We start from the raw sequence: 16,039 nt of genomic DNA, 5'->3' as shown, positions 1-16,039 counted from the left end.
ACCAAAATGAAAATAAATCACTTGACAGCTGTTAAATCGTACCTCGAAATATTAATTCGGGTTTTTGAGAGATGAAAACCTTCTCGAACCTATATCAGGGGAATACGATAATTGTTTGATAAATTTTGTTGAGTTTCTGGTCGAAATAACATTCATAATGATTTTAAACCCAATTCATCATACTTCGACAATGTGGATTATAGTTACGTGTACATGTAACAACTGATTCAACCATTGAATTCGCCATCTGCCATAAATAAAGATGAAATTCTATTACTGTCTAATACAAAGCGGATGTAGAACGTTGGTGGTTATGGCCTCCCTTGAGATGATTCTGAATTATACAGTTTAACCAATTATTTATACTTTAGGATTATTTATGTGCACCGCAGTGTATCATCCAGGAGGTTTCTACCTGGCGTTCTTGTTCAAAAGCAAGCAGATATCCTTTATTCTTCGATGGGATTAAGGTTTAGGGTCTGCAGCAACAGGACGTGAAACATTTGGGGAGTAATATTATTGTCTATTTTCAAATGTAATGTATTATGGGGTAGACAGCACCTGAATTTTCTTCGGAAAATCTGAGATGGAAATTTAGTACACCGCAGAAAAAAATAAGGGGTACATTCTTCGAAATTCTTATGAAAATTTCACGAAATTAATTGGATTTCGAAAAAAAAAGAAAATATCTATATATAAGGTGTATGAAAAAAATGAAGGCCAAAAACTCAATAGCTTCGAAATTTATGACATTCTTGAGAAACCGATAACGGTATGCTTCTCAAAAAATCTGCTGCTGAAAAACCGCGTTGAAAAATGAAGGGGTCCTATTTAAAACACGCCAAACCTTATGAGTGTGATATAAACTATAAATTTAGAATTATTCGAATATCTCGAACAGAAAAATAGCGAAATACCTAAAATAAACTGCTCCACATGAATTCGGGGTATTGACTTAAATTGCGAAAAAATATAGTTTAAATGAGATTTTTGTGATGAAAATTCATATTAATATGATTCCAAGTTGCGTATACGGTTAAGAAAAATGGAGTTAAATAACGAAATTTTATTCTCAGAGACTTCAAGCATTTTAAGACTATCAATACAATGTATGGCCTCCACGGGCATCAATAACAGCTTGACATCTTCTTTGTATACCACACACGAGGTTGTTGAACATTTCTTGAGGAATTTCGTTCCATAAACGGGGCAGAAGCTCTCTCAGATCATTTAAGGATTCTGGGGTAGGTTATCTAATCTTTTTTGGAGCCTATCCAATGCATGTTCTATGCAATTCAAATCTGGTGAGTGCGGAGGTATTGGTAAATGTGGAATACCAAGCTCCTCGCGCGCATTCTCAACTATGGCTGCACGGTGAGGTCTAGAGTTATCGTCTAGAAATAGAAAAGTTCCACCAATAGCAGCCTGAAAATTTGGCACACCATTATCAATGACATGCTCCCTATAGTGTAAGGCGGTTATATTCCTAGGACAAATGTGCACCCGTTGAAACATATCCCGGCCCATACCGTAACACTACCCCCTCGGAATGGATGGACTTCTTGGACTTAGCGACGATTACGGGGTATCCGTGGGATTGTCCATACCCTTATTCTTCGAGAATCTTAAAATTGTCCATATCTGGATTAATCAGTGAAAAGGACACTACACCAATGATCGTTCCAATTGATATGTTGCCTTGCCCATTCCAGTCTTTGACGCTTATGGACACGTGTAAATGAAACTCCTCTTAATGGACGTCTAGAACCTAGATTCACCTCTATCAAACGTCGTCTGATGGTTTGGATGGAAACTTGGACCCCATCTGAATTTTGAAGAGTATTCCGTAGCATTCTACACGTAGATGTAGGGTTTCTTCTCGCCGAAGATGAAGATGAAACGATCCTGAGCAGGTGTTTTTTTCGTCTCCCACCAAGCCTTGGTCTTTCCTACATGGAACCTGTCTCCCTGAACCTATTCCAAAGTCAAGATATTACACTTTGGCTGACTTGGAGCCTCTCCCTACAACAACCTGAGTTAGGCCACCTTGTTGCATTCCGATAGCCCTATTAGCCTCAGCGTTTGTTAATTTACGTCTTGGCATTTTCAGAAAACTCGTTTCAAATCGAAGCCGTTGATAAACTGACTCCATTTCAAAATAAGAACATTCATGAAGCATATGCAAAGAAACAATCTTCAGAAAAAAGGCGACCAGATTGACGAAATGTCTCATACTGATTTTTATTGGATCTATTCAAGCTGTCATTGAGTTTAAAATGATTTTACAGCGATTTTCTCGAAGATTACATACTTTTCAAAACGATTGAATACGATATCCCTAACGATATATTTTTCAGAAAAGCCCTGTAACTCTAGAACGAATATCTATGATCTGGTTTCTGATATCTAATCATTTCAAAACAAACTTTTTTCTGAACAGATACCCTCTTTCAAATGGAATAAACTTTTTCGTAAAACTTCTTCAATAACAAGGAGAATATTCTTCAAGAAGATATCAATGAATTTCAGACGTGTTTATAGAATCTCCGTTTTAATGAGAAACACTTGGTAGTCACATATTATAACACTCCGATATGTGGATTTATGTGCCCATTTGTCTGATAATATACCTTGATTATGAATGATGGCATCTTGACTAACCATTGACCCTAATATAACCCCAATTATACACCGATAGATTGGCATCCATTGACGAATGACGAACAAACAACTAGTCGTTATGCATTGGCTGAGTTGGCATTAATTATAGACAGCCAGCCGTTGCATTTGTGTCATGGAATATACATGGTGGCACTATGTGGACTTGCCACGATAATAATATAGACGCACGTGATATGTTTAGGAATTCAGCTATTTTTGTACTTATTTCAACCTATAACAGGTTGAGATGAGCGATATTTCACGAACTGTGATTTAATCACTGATATTAGAATTTCACAGGTAGTCACAGTTGCGCAAAACGAATAAACAGCGTGACGTGATCACAGTTGGTACAAATCACAGATCTAATCATTCCAGGGCATATCACCGTCCGTATTAGAGATTAGCGATACCGTGATTTTCAAATCTCGTTGTGAAACGTGATCGTTACTTTATGATATCAGTGAAATTAAAGCGTGACGTGATCACTATTTAGGTGTCGAATATGATTACGTTCTGTGCTGTGCTTGTTATCAATATTTTGTACGAATCACCCTAACCTACGGTAGGTGTATATGGCAGGGACCATTGTGTTCTTATGATGATGATTCCATCAGTGGCCCCTGGATAAAAAAAAACATAATTCCCTGAGAGAGGGTGCAACTCAAAAAATTTATCGAGTGAAAAAAACTGCTATTACTTCCACGTGCAATTACCAGTTTTCCACAAAAATTACTCAACTGGTTAAATCTATGGTTGGTTGACCTGTTAATTCAGACATACAATTATGTAGCATGTAATTTTCAAAATGAATTTTTTCATTTGAATGCATACATTCTGGATCAGAATAATATTCCATAATTCACTCATATTTGTAGCTAAAAATCTAGCTAGCATACTATGTGATAAAATGTAATCAAATTTCATCGAGTTTGCGAGCCCGTCTAAACTGTATCTTTGTTGTGAGTAATAGGACGTACAAATTTGTGTAATATTAAATTCCCTCGTAAAACCCAACATCGACTGATCCACCCAAGAAAATTGAGATATTATATGAAATATCAAAGCAAACAGGATTATTTTTATTGTTTGCTTTATCAGGACCCGTGGTATTTGTTATGTTTTACAGAGGTCAGTTCATCTTAAGATAGTTCTGTTTTATGTGTGTATCCGTTTTATTTGCCTGTCTCTCAGATATCAAAATATGAAATCTGTCAAAAGATATTCCAGGGGGTAAACATTGAACGTTCTAACCCTGAAATTACGTCAAGGGTAGATTGAAGCTTGGTGGATAAAACGTTGACAAAGACTTCTTTCATCTTAAATACTGGGAAACTCCTTCTAATTATTCTCTAATTTGAGATGTTGAGCTCTATCTCCATCACCCTATAACCCAGCAATTTCATTACATAGTTTGATGTTGGAAATGATAAAGTTCAATTATTTGTTAATTAGGTGATAAATTGAACCCTCACATTTCTCATCTCATTTCATTAACTCAAACAGAAAAAAATTTGATTAAGAGTTTTTTCAGTTTACTGAATTTTTTTTCGTCTACAAATCGATTTAGATTTGTGAATCGAAACGTCCATTCGGTCTAGAAGAATGTAACTAAAGAATTTTCCACAAGACCACAAACAGGATTTAAGTGATCGTTCCCAGCAGTGGAGTTGGTAACTATTCCTTAGGGAATACAATGTAAATGTCAATATGATCAGTGGTGGAACCTATACGGAGTTAGGAGTGAAATAAATGGAATCCCAGGCTATTCTGGATCGCCTCGTTATTGCTGGAACTTTCGGATAACCAGCAAGGGAATTTATTATTTCAATTGAAAAGCTCTCGCTATAAATGAGGAGATCAAATTAAATTAGTTCCAAATATACAATTCCGGAAATCGCTATAAACATTGCCCTATTGTATCTTATCTTGAATTATTTTTTTCATTCGACAATAACTTTATGTCCACCCTAAAGGATCTTCCTGTTCGGCTATTAAAACCTCGTTGAAAAAGTTATATCCAATATTTCACATGTCAATTTTTTTTGTGTGGAATCTTGGCAATCACTCGAAGGAAAACAATAAGCCAGCAAAAATGTCTTTTGTTCTGGAGAATACAGGTGTATTCGAAGTCGGTCAGTATTCAGCGAATAACGAGAGTTGTAATATTGAGAATATTCAGTGGAAAATTCCTGGACATCCGATTTCTCAGTTTGACCACAAGAATAGTAGCCCTACATCAAGAAGCTTTGTCGAACCACCATATTGCACAACGATTGACAATTCCACGAACTTCAGTGAGGCGCATAGTGGCTCTTTTCCTGGAAACCGGCAGCGTTGCCCCATGACCTGGTCGACCCAGAGTAACATCTGCAAGGGAAGATCATTATATCTCAAATTTTACTCGAATGGATCGAACGGTATCTATAACAGCCCTTCGAATTCATTTTTTGAGGACCTATTATCTCCACCAGTACCAGGAAATGGTTGTATTCCTCGAATTTAAGGACAAGAAGACCTTTAAAAGTACCTTGGTTATCACCTAGACATAGAGCTACTCATCGGCAATGGGCAGAACACCACCAAGCCAGGCTTTTACCACAATGGCACAACGTATTTTTGCTGTATGGTTTACAAAGTGATAGTCAATGAGAAAGAATTTGGAGAGGTCCAGGCAGACTAGAGCAATTCAATTTTGCCCGGAAAGTTGTGTCATCTCAAGACTAATCAATAATGTGCTGGGGGGTATAATGTTCGGTCGCCGTACCCCTCTTATCATCGTTGAACGAACAATGACTGGTGCCATCTGCATAGAATACATCAATAAACCAATCTTTGTCCATCTGCGCAACGAATTTGTGGATACTTTCATTTATCAGGATGATAACGCCCCAACACATCAAAGGGTTCAAAACATTATTCAAGAGAACTATATCCAGAGAATGAACTGGCCAGCAAACTCGCCAGACCTTCATCCAATTGAGTACGTATAGGATTACTTAGGAAAAGCAATATCCAATCGCCAAAACCCACCTTCAACTTTTCAGGAATTGAATTAAGCCTTCAGGAAGAATGGAAAGATAGGCCTGAAAATGTCATTAATGACTTGATTCATGGGTAGTCTAGGCGTATTGGGCAGTTGATTGAAAGAAGAGGTGGTAATACGGACTATTGAATTTGGATTCAGTTGTGGAATAACTATAAATATTTGAAAATAAATTATCGATAAATTTAGATTTTTTTCTCATTTTTCCTATTTTGTCTTATCCAGCATAAATCAAAGAGTAATAAACAAGGATTTTCTATCAGATTTATTGCAGTTGAAATAGAGGAAAATGTTCATCTCATTCAGATGTGTGTATATGATACAATTCTTCTTCAAATCCGAGATGCAAGATACCTTTTGGAAGTATGCAAATGTTAACATAAAACTAAAACGTACGACATGGTGAGGATTCAATCATATCAGGCCCATGCTCATATAGATACACTTGTGAAAAATCCGGAAAACCCTATTTTCGTTTAACAGAGGATAATGTGACGGTTATTGATTTTTAGAGGCTGAACAAATGCTTGGTTCCTTCCGACCGTGAAGTGATTGTACTGAACTAAGCGAGCGAAGTTCCAATTTAGTTTTCAAGAAAGCCGAAACAAAGAAGCGACGGCAAGCTTTAAATTGGTAATGACTCCAGATGCAATAACTCGTGAACACAATGTATCCAGATAATATGTAGCTCTATGTCTTTCGGTTGGGATGGGAGATGTGGGAGGTCGACTTTGATGTAGGTGAGGTAATGGACCTGTATTAAAATTGGGTCAAATTTGATATCGGTCCCTGGTTATGAATTGTTAAGCAGCATCGTCTTGCAGACCTTGCGGCTTCGGCGGTATTGCCGATTCGAATCATAGCCCTTTAATTAATTTCCTTTTCTCCCTCAAGCCACCACGAATTCACTCTTCAACAACTCGACCATTCCTCTCAACTTCTAGAAGAGTTCACTGCTACCGACCCGGACTCTCAACTTCAAATATTTGAATTTGATACATTGTCCTGGAACGAGCTTCTCTTCCAAAAGTGACTTTGCTTAAATTGGTTGTAGTCTACGGAATTAGTTCGCACTGGATATTTGACTCTGGGCCACAAGAAAATATTCTTAATTGAGATACAAACCCTGGCTCTGTTTACTTTCTCATAGATACTATTGTTCATTAATCATCTTAGCTTCATGAAAATATCCTAACCTCTATTTTACACTTAGTTTAGTTAGGGCAAGCTAACGAGATTAAGGAAAAAAATAGAAATATATTTGTTATCGAAATAATTTTGTGATATTCATGCCATAAAAACTGATGGAATGAAATTCAGTCAAAATGATTAAGAAACCAGGTGTTGCATGATTCACTATCATCAGAGTGTACACTATTTTCTAGGAAATAAGTCTGATGATGTTCTGGGATGTTTGTTCAAATTTCATCAACTAAATTACTATAGTCAAAAAAAAAACTGAAACGAATAAATATCAAAATTATGACCATATTGAAGTAGCTATACAGGGTGTAATATGTGACTGGCCATAACCTAGTGGTAAATGTAGGTCATCCAGGTCTTCCAGAAAAGTAGCTCGTTTTGTATCTTAAGACTGTTAGTTTCAGGGTACAGATGGATTCATGCAAATTAGCCCAAATTTCTGATCTCCATAACTTTGGAATCAGCAGTCCGATTTTGTTCAAATTTTGTGGGTTTATTGACTTCATGCAGCCCTACAAAACGATTAATGTAATTTCGTTATTGGTATGAATAAAAAAATATTCAGTCTAATGAATTCAATTTTTACTTTGAATGGCACACTTTTTTCAAAGGATTAGCAAACGAAATAATTCATGTGTTATGTGACTTTTTTGAAATACGGTCCTGTTTTTATTTCTTTTGTGATAATATTTGATGTATCCTGATAATTTTTAGGATTTTATAGCTTTATTTCGACTCTCTTTCATTGTAAACCCTCAGAACCTACTGATTGTTGTAGCAGGCTGCTTAAAATGTCAATTAGAACTATGTTTGCTGTTATAATGTGCTTATTTATAACGAATCTTTCAAATGAAACTGATTTCTACGTGTTATATTTCTAAACTCAATCTCAATATCATACTATTCAATCTGTAAACAAGTTTATTAGTAAAATATATATTCGAATTTGAATACTTTAGATATTCATCTAAATTGAGTTCATCATCTTGGCTTCAATTCCAAAAGAACCTTAAAAAACATTCAGAATTTGAATATTTTCATGAATAAGATAGAAATGACCAAGGGTCACGTTGTGAAGGGATGGAAGATGGGAAGTCCTTCCGGATGCAAAAAATAAAATTTTGAAATCTCCGTGACAGGACAACACTGTACTCATTTCCCCCTTTTTAACAGCAACTTCTACCCTCGACATTCAAATACAGAAAAGGGAAAGCGATATATCATTAGAGCGGTTTCTTTTTTGATATAACAGAAGACGAATTTAATTCTTTTTTCTTTTCGATTTAACAATGTTCTCAGTCTACTGTAGTATGGACAGTTTATCAAAAAGCCTTAGGTTTTAATTGGGTTTTCAACTGGAGCTTTCCATAGAATCAACCCATATTGTATACCACTTTGCAATTAATCGCATGCTAAGCAGCACGTGCGTCGGTGGAGCAGGTCATCATTACATTCTATTGTTCCTTTATTAATTATGCAGATAACAAAATATTCAGATAATAATAATGCACAGAATATCGAATTGTAATCATAATATGATATGAATAATAATATATAAATATCATTTTCCATTAAATCATTTTCAATTAATTAATTGAAATGTTCATTTTATAATTATACTAACTGACATGAAATCTGCAACACCCAGAAGGAGCTGTTTAAATTAAAATTTTTTTTTTGTTAAGACAAAGATAGTATAGCAAGGAGTAAATGATTGAAATTTGAGTAAGAAATGTAGGGTTTACAATTTGTTTAATAATGTGTTTGTTCACCACTATTATCTATACACTCCCGAACAAGTCTCGGCATTCATGTTATAAGATGGTCTATTTCTTCTTGAGGAATACCATCCCAAGCTAACTGTACTTCATGTCTCAGAGCCGCCAAAGTCCGTAGGTTCTGAGGTAAATTTCCAAGCCTTCTACCCATGATGTCCCAAACATGCTCTATGGGCGAAAGATCGGGGGATCTGGGCAGCAATAGCAAAAGATTCACATGAGTCGCATCGAAAAATTTTAAACTAGCTCTGACAACATGAGATCGGGCATTATTTAGCTGAAATATTTGATTCTCCAGTCGGTTAAGGTAAGGGAGAACATGTGGCTCCACTATTTCTTAAAGGTAACGCAGCGCTGTCATGTTAGCTCGAATAAAGACTAAAAGTGACCTACCTACATATGCGATAGCACCCCATACCAAAACACCTACTGTACGGTGTACATGACGCTCAACATCAAACTGGAGTTCCCGTCTTTCTCCCCGACATCTAACCCTTCTCTGGCCATCCTGTGCACCCGAGAAGAATCAAGATTCATCACAAAAGACGACCTGATGCCATTCCACATTCCAATTTTGACGTTCTTTGCACATCGTTGCCGGCGATGCTCAACCGTCAGAGGTAACACAATATGGGATCGATAATGCTGTATTCCAAAAGACCAAAGCGCACAAGATGGGGTCTATAATGCTGCAGTCCAAAAGACTGTGGTAAACCGTTCGAACAATTACAGGATGTCCTTGCTTTCCTAACCACTCATCAGCCAAAGATCGAGGTGTCGCAAATCGGTCTCTAATGGCCATAAGTCTCAGACGTCGATCTTGAACTTCATTTGTGCCCCTTCAAAGTCCGTTGCCTACTCTTCTTCGATTTTGGGCATTATCAAACCAAGCTTGACAACATCTCACAACAGTAGTTGGATTTCTGTTCGAACGGTTAGCGATTTCTCAAAATGATAACTCCTCATTCCGTAGACTAATAATGCGACCTCTTTCAAATTCACTCAGCTGGCAATAAATTCCGCGCACACATGCTCTAGGCATTTAAACAACAACTAACCATCGACTTTGGATCTCCTCGAACAGCTGATTTTAAAAGCTTGCAAAAAACGACTACAATATTCGAGTAACGGAAATTGTTCACATGAAAAAACCTGCACGATTTTTTTCTCCAAATTCAATCATTTACTCCTTACATGTTCTACCAAAAAAAAATTGTAATTCGAACAGCTCCTGCTGGGTGTTTGTCAGTTAGTATATTATCAAATCGAAATATACTGTTGAGCGCGAGCACTGTATATTTCTCCAAATCCGCGAAGGGAAGATTTTAATTGTCTTGATGAACAGATGATCTCTTCCTGTTCTAACGTCATGAATGTTTGAGGAATCTGCATCTCAAAGCAGTAAGTCTGACGGAAAACATCTAGTTCGAGTTGGATTAACATTTCAGGCTCAAAATTGGATTATCCAACATTACCTCAACAAAGTTTCATATGCGCAATCTATTTTTAATTAATTCACCTTCTCTGACCTACTTTCTGAACCCTCGTAGCACACAAGTATTAAAACTACATGGGGAACGCAAATGTATTCTTGGAAAAACTATCTCGTTTGCAAGCAAAGCACCATTTGATAAGGTCGGTTTGAAGACTTGAATCATAAAATAATGTATTAGACATAATCAACTGTACAATATTGCCCATAAATAAGTGTAAAAATCTCAGCAGAGAAATTATATCACATAAACGGCTCTGGTGAAACACTTTTGCAAACCTTATGGCTCTGAAAGCTGGATATAATTCACAACAGCGAGGTGGGTCAGACTTTGACCTAATGTTCCTTCCTTTTCGGCAAATAAAAAGAAAACGTCAGAAGTTTTGATTGAAAAATTATTACATTAGGAAATCTCTGCCTCTACCTCCTTTTACCGGACCCACGTAACTCAAGTCTGGAGATTTTTTATTGTATGACGAACACTCATCCTGGAATTTTATTATTTAGTTCATCTTTTTGTTGTAAAAAGTGTTATGGAATTACCTAGCTGGAACGTTATGCCTTTTCTTTTCACATCTTTTTTATGAATTCTCCTAAAATTCACCTTGGAAACCCCGTGCTCAAAAGTAATCCAATGGTTGAACTCAAAAGTACTCCGTTCAAAATTTCATTACCACAGTTGATGCTGAAAGTAAATATCGAAGTTTTGCATGACTCTGTTGAAGAATTACTGAAGAACTGTATTAATTGACCAACAGATATTTTGGTACTCGCTATTTTGCAACTGTTCCTGGAAAATAATCCACAATAGATATAGTTCTTACCATTTTTTGTTTTTAACTCGTTTGTATTTCACAATGAATCTTTTACTATTGTACCTATAAGTTCAAAGTTATCCAATATTCATAAGAGTTCAACATCAACCAAAAGATTAAATGAAAATCTTCAAAATTGTGATTTCAATTGTAAATGTTGATTTGCATACCATTTCACAGAAGAGTAAGAGAACTGATCTTTGGCTACCTGTTGAGATAACTTTCTCTGTATATCTTATCTGAGAAACTTTTTTCTCATTGAGCCTACAGTGTTCGTAAATGCAAGTTAGTTAAATGAATAAACAGATTGTGAGTTCGTAAATTCAGTTGATTTTTGAATTATAAGACACGATGAATTGTATTGAAACAAAGTTATTTATTTCTTTATATTTGTCCAGTATGAAAACTAACATCACTCAATCTTTATCTCAAAAACAAGAGCTAATAGAAAAAACTGGCGTCGTTTTTGAAATCAGCATATTGAAAGCATTCAAAATCAGTTTTTGGACTTTTGGCACCATAATATTTTTTGTTCATTGTGTTGGCCTATGTTATCAGTTTGATTTTCGAATTTAGAATAAGTTTACGATTTTTTTTCGATTATTAGTCGATATTTCGTTTCACAGGTGTTCTGTTTTGTCAACAGTTGTTCAAACAAAAAAAAACGATTGCACCATTAACGTTTGCAAGCTTTATGTCACTCACGATTCGTTGAATAATAAAATCCTGCTCTTTTTATTTGTATGAACGGCTGTTTCAGCATTTGGAAAAATCAAAACTGCTTCAAAGCGAGCGTAACAGAACCGAAGCTGAACGCTAGATTTCTGCCTCTTTGTATTTGGTTCATTATTTACCAAAATAATCCCTTCCAATATGAGTAAGAGGAAACTTTTTAGTCCGTGTTTACGTATAGAATGAAGCAGAATTTTAAAATCTAATAAAATGTTATTGAAATTTTCGTTTCAGTCCTCTCAACCAGTTTTTTCAGGTGCTCCGCTAATTAGATTTTTGTTATTTCAGTAATGTTTTGATATTTACAAATGAACTGGAATTAAACAACTTCAATACGAACGTTGATTCATTTCCTCCCACTCTCACTGACTATAAATATTCTGATTCTTTTAATTCCATCAGAATATAGTTCTTTTTTTTAAACATACAAACGTAACCACTTGATACCTGAAGTATCATTCAATGCAGGGATGCATTATGCATTTTAATGTAACAATTAAAGTTTTCAATTATTGTGGTTTCAATAATATGGACTGAGAGTTCATTCAATCTTCAAATTATGTCAAAAAAAATGTCATTTATTTTCATAGAATCACATATCAGCACATGCGGTATTTCTTCTTTAGTAATCAAAAATATGAATTTATAATGACTTAATATTGTTGATGAGAATAATAATTATCTCAATCATTTATTATTATCTCACAATCTATTGGTTATCTCACAATATATTTCATCGATGCTTTTCGATAACGTATCCGTAAAGAAAACATTGTAAACAATATTCCTCATCAAAATTATTTCTAGTTATTGCAATTCTTTTGGTTATCCAATGCAGTCATTAAATCTATAAATACGTATGTGTGAATTGTACAAATTAGTATTTTCGATTTTTGTTCCCTGGAGAGTTCGACAATTTTTTTCATATATTCTTCAAAATAAATGTAAATAGTAACCATACGAGTTGTAATGATTTTGCTTGATTCTACCTACCATTTTATGAAACAACTTCTTCTTTACTACTGGATAAGTTTGAGATTTGATAACACAGGTTCTACTGGATATATTGCTATTTAGGCAAGTTCCAGGAATTTCGATATTACTAGATATAGAGTAGATATTGTTTCTGCCAGCGTTCAATAAGGTGCCGCTATTTTGTTTGTTCGTTTTCTTGGATTGAGTTATGCGGTACTGATGATCCCTAACAAGGGTGAAACCGGTATATCGCTACTCTCCTTCGATGGCGTGCATTCTCCTTGGGTTACTTTCGATTTTGATTCCTACGTATTAACGTGGAAATCTTCTGTTTGACAATGGTTATGTGGATGGCATTTTGCCGAAATATTAACCAGTTGAGTAATATCTTATGATATTTATATACACTTGGAAATCGTATTTTTTTCCTTTTTCCGTCTGAAATTCTTGTTTCATCGATTGGTGACTATGTCCTATTCAATGCATCCTTCCACTTTGAAGATGAGAAATTGGAATTATTAAAATTCGATGATTAAAAGTTCCAACCTATAAAATTCCGAGAACATGCAAGATAATAACAGCAGAGAATCTCACGGTAATTGCTTTCTGCCCGACCTCTCGCTCCTTTTTCATAATTTCTGCTATTCTCGTTAGGTGCGTCCAACACTACGACGTCGTTTTTCTAATGAGTCGGGATCAATTTATTATATAATCCTTTGTTACGTCAAAAACTCACGGGAACCCTTTTTTTCGATTATGGTATTTCCCAAGACGGCTCTTAAGATATCATGCGAGCTGGAAAACCATTCGTATTCATGAAATATTCACTCGCCAGGGTTATCAACACTCTTAATGGGATTTGAAAAACGTACCTACACTCTCTTTATCTTGTCCACAAGCTCAAAAATACTGCTGTTATACGAGGGCTACTATTTATGTATTGAGAATTGGCAACACTGATATTGAGAGTTGAAATCTGATATTGACATCGTAAACTTTGACATTTTTTGTGTTATATATACTCATAACGTTTTGACGTACGAGTACAATTTTTGTTGTTTATAGTCAATTGAAAATTTCATCTCTGTCAAAATATGGATTTAACTTTTCGAGCTATGGAAATGATGTCTTTCTACGTGGTCTTACTTGAGGAAAATGCATCTATCAACTAAATTCAACTTTTGGCGATGAAGCACCATTCAAAGCCACTGTATATCGCTGGTACACTGAATTCAAACGTGGACGTAGTTCGCTCACGGAAGAAGTTAAAGAAGGTCGTCCAAAATCAGTCGTTGTGCCGGAAAATATTGATGCTGTGCGAAAACTAGTTGGAGAAAATCGTCATGTGACATATCAACAAATCGAAAGATGTTGAAGCATTAATATGACTAGCATACATACGATTTTGCACGAACATTTGTGTGTTCGGTTGCTCTGTGCAAGTTGGATTCCACATTTGGGATGCTCAAAAAATTTCTCGTGTCGATTTTTGCCGTAAAATGATTCCGAAATACAACTGTGGTACATCCAAAGCAGTATACAACATCGTCACAGGTGACGAGTCGTCGATTTATGCATACGAGCCAGAAAGAAAAGGCCAGTCGGCAGTTTGGGTGTGAATGTGAAGCAAAGCCAACAAAAGTTGTTCGTTCTCGAAGCGTTAAGAAGCAAATGGAAGCGTCTTCCTTCGCGAAAACTGGTCATGTGGCAATTGTGACTCTTGAGAATCAAGAGACTGTTAATTCAGAAAGGTATGAAATCATTTGTTTGCCTAAAGTTTTCAGTAAATTAGGAGAAACAAACCCAAAACGACGAATCATCTTGCACCATGACAATGCGAGCTCACACACATCAAATGCAACAAATGAGTATTTGGACACAAAAATCAAATAAATGGGTCATCTGACTTACAGTCCCGACTTGGCACCGAATGACTTCTTCATTTTCCCAGAAATTAAAAATAAACCTCGTAGACAACGAATCCCATCACCCGAAGATGAGGTTGAGGCCTTCAAAACGCATGATTCAAAACTACCATCTTCTGATTGGAAAAAATGTTTCGAATGATGGTTCAATCGCATGCAAATGTGTATAGATTTTAAAGGCGATTATTTTGAAAACCAATAAAAATATTTTGCGTCAAAATCACTTGTTTAGTTTTTGTTTGCTCAATACATAAATAGTAACCCTCGTATAGAAACAGATACTTCAATAGATTTTATTCGCTTTTCGTATACTTACCCACTTTTATAACAGAAAATATGAGAATTACGCTCGCAATGAGCTTTAAGTTGAAAGCATAAAAAGGGTAGTATAGTCCTCACAACATTTATGTTGATTCAGAAATCACCATACCAACTATTTATTAACTGCAACTAAACTCCGGAATGAGAACAGCAATAAAGTGCTAAATAAGAGGATATATTTTACAACGCAAGAAGCTCTCGTAAACTGAAACTGATAATATAATAGAGATTGATGTTACTTATTTTATTATCTAGGAGACTAGACCGTATAGGGGTTGCATTGCAACAGATTGAAATTGAATCCTATTGAAGCTTCAAGCCGAACAAGATAATTTATTCATTCTAATAGCCCTAGCTGCCTTTAAATAACCGTCAAGCTATATTTCCTTGGTTGGGTGGATTCTGTCCTAGTTTAATTCAAAGTTCCCCCAAGTGAATGTTACATTCGAGTCACTTCAGACCGTTTCTTACGTTTTAATATCTGTTCAGTTCTAGTCTATCGGAACTGGGTTAACTGCAAGGAGAATGATACTTATTGATAAGATGAAACTGCATCTGGAAAATAATGGAATTAAAGATGCAGATACACGAACATTGATATCATTAAATTCTTATTAATCATTCAAGTTGATAAATTTTAAGGTTTTTCAATAGAATATTAATTTTGAGTGGACCCCTACCTGTAACGCTGTTGGGTACTTCTAAAGCTGTCCTCTTTTGAAATTTGACAAGTGAGAACAACGTCATTACTAAAACTGGAACACGCTTCAACAGCGCATTGCAATTATTAAAATTGACTACAGAAATGGTGAAAATTTCGCAAAACTAAAGTGCTTTTGAGTCGTCGTGAAGCAGCTTCTGGGTAGAACTGGTCGAAAAATTTGAGCTCTTGGAAAAAGTTAGTGATTTGAAGAATCAAAACCATGGCCGTCGCTCAAAAACAACTGGGAATATTGCTGCTCAGCCCGTAGTGTTAGAGAAAACCTGGTTTCCAGATTTCTAGTCGATCTTGGAAATAAGGCATTCCACAAACGACAATATTAGACCAATTGAAAATTGTGAGATATTGCGTTGTGAGTGTAGGTACTTTT

At 35.6% G+C, this 16,039-nt stretch overlaps 1 protein-coding gene across 2 annotated transcripts in view; it reads left to right on the top strand.

Annotated features, from left to right (window-relative positions):
* LOC123685793 (hemicentin-2-like) overlaps positions 1-16,039 on the top strand; it is a 369,812-nt gene that overhangs the window by 297,158 nt on the left and 56,615 nt on the right. The gene's annotated exons all lie outside the window — the stretch shown is intronic.

The sequence above is a fragment of the Harmonia axyridis genome, chromosome X, assembly GCF_914767665.1.
Source record: "Harmonia axyridis chromosome X, icHarAxyr1.1, whole genome shotgun sequence".
Taxonomy (NCBI): domain Eukaryota; kingdom Metazoa; phylum Arthropoda; class Insecta; order Coleoptera; family Coccinellidae; genus Harmonia; species Harmonia axyridis.
Note: the sequence above shows the minus strand (reverse complement) of the source record. Positions and strands in the feature narration are given on the sequence as shown.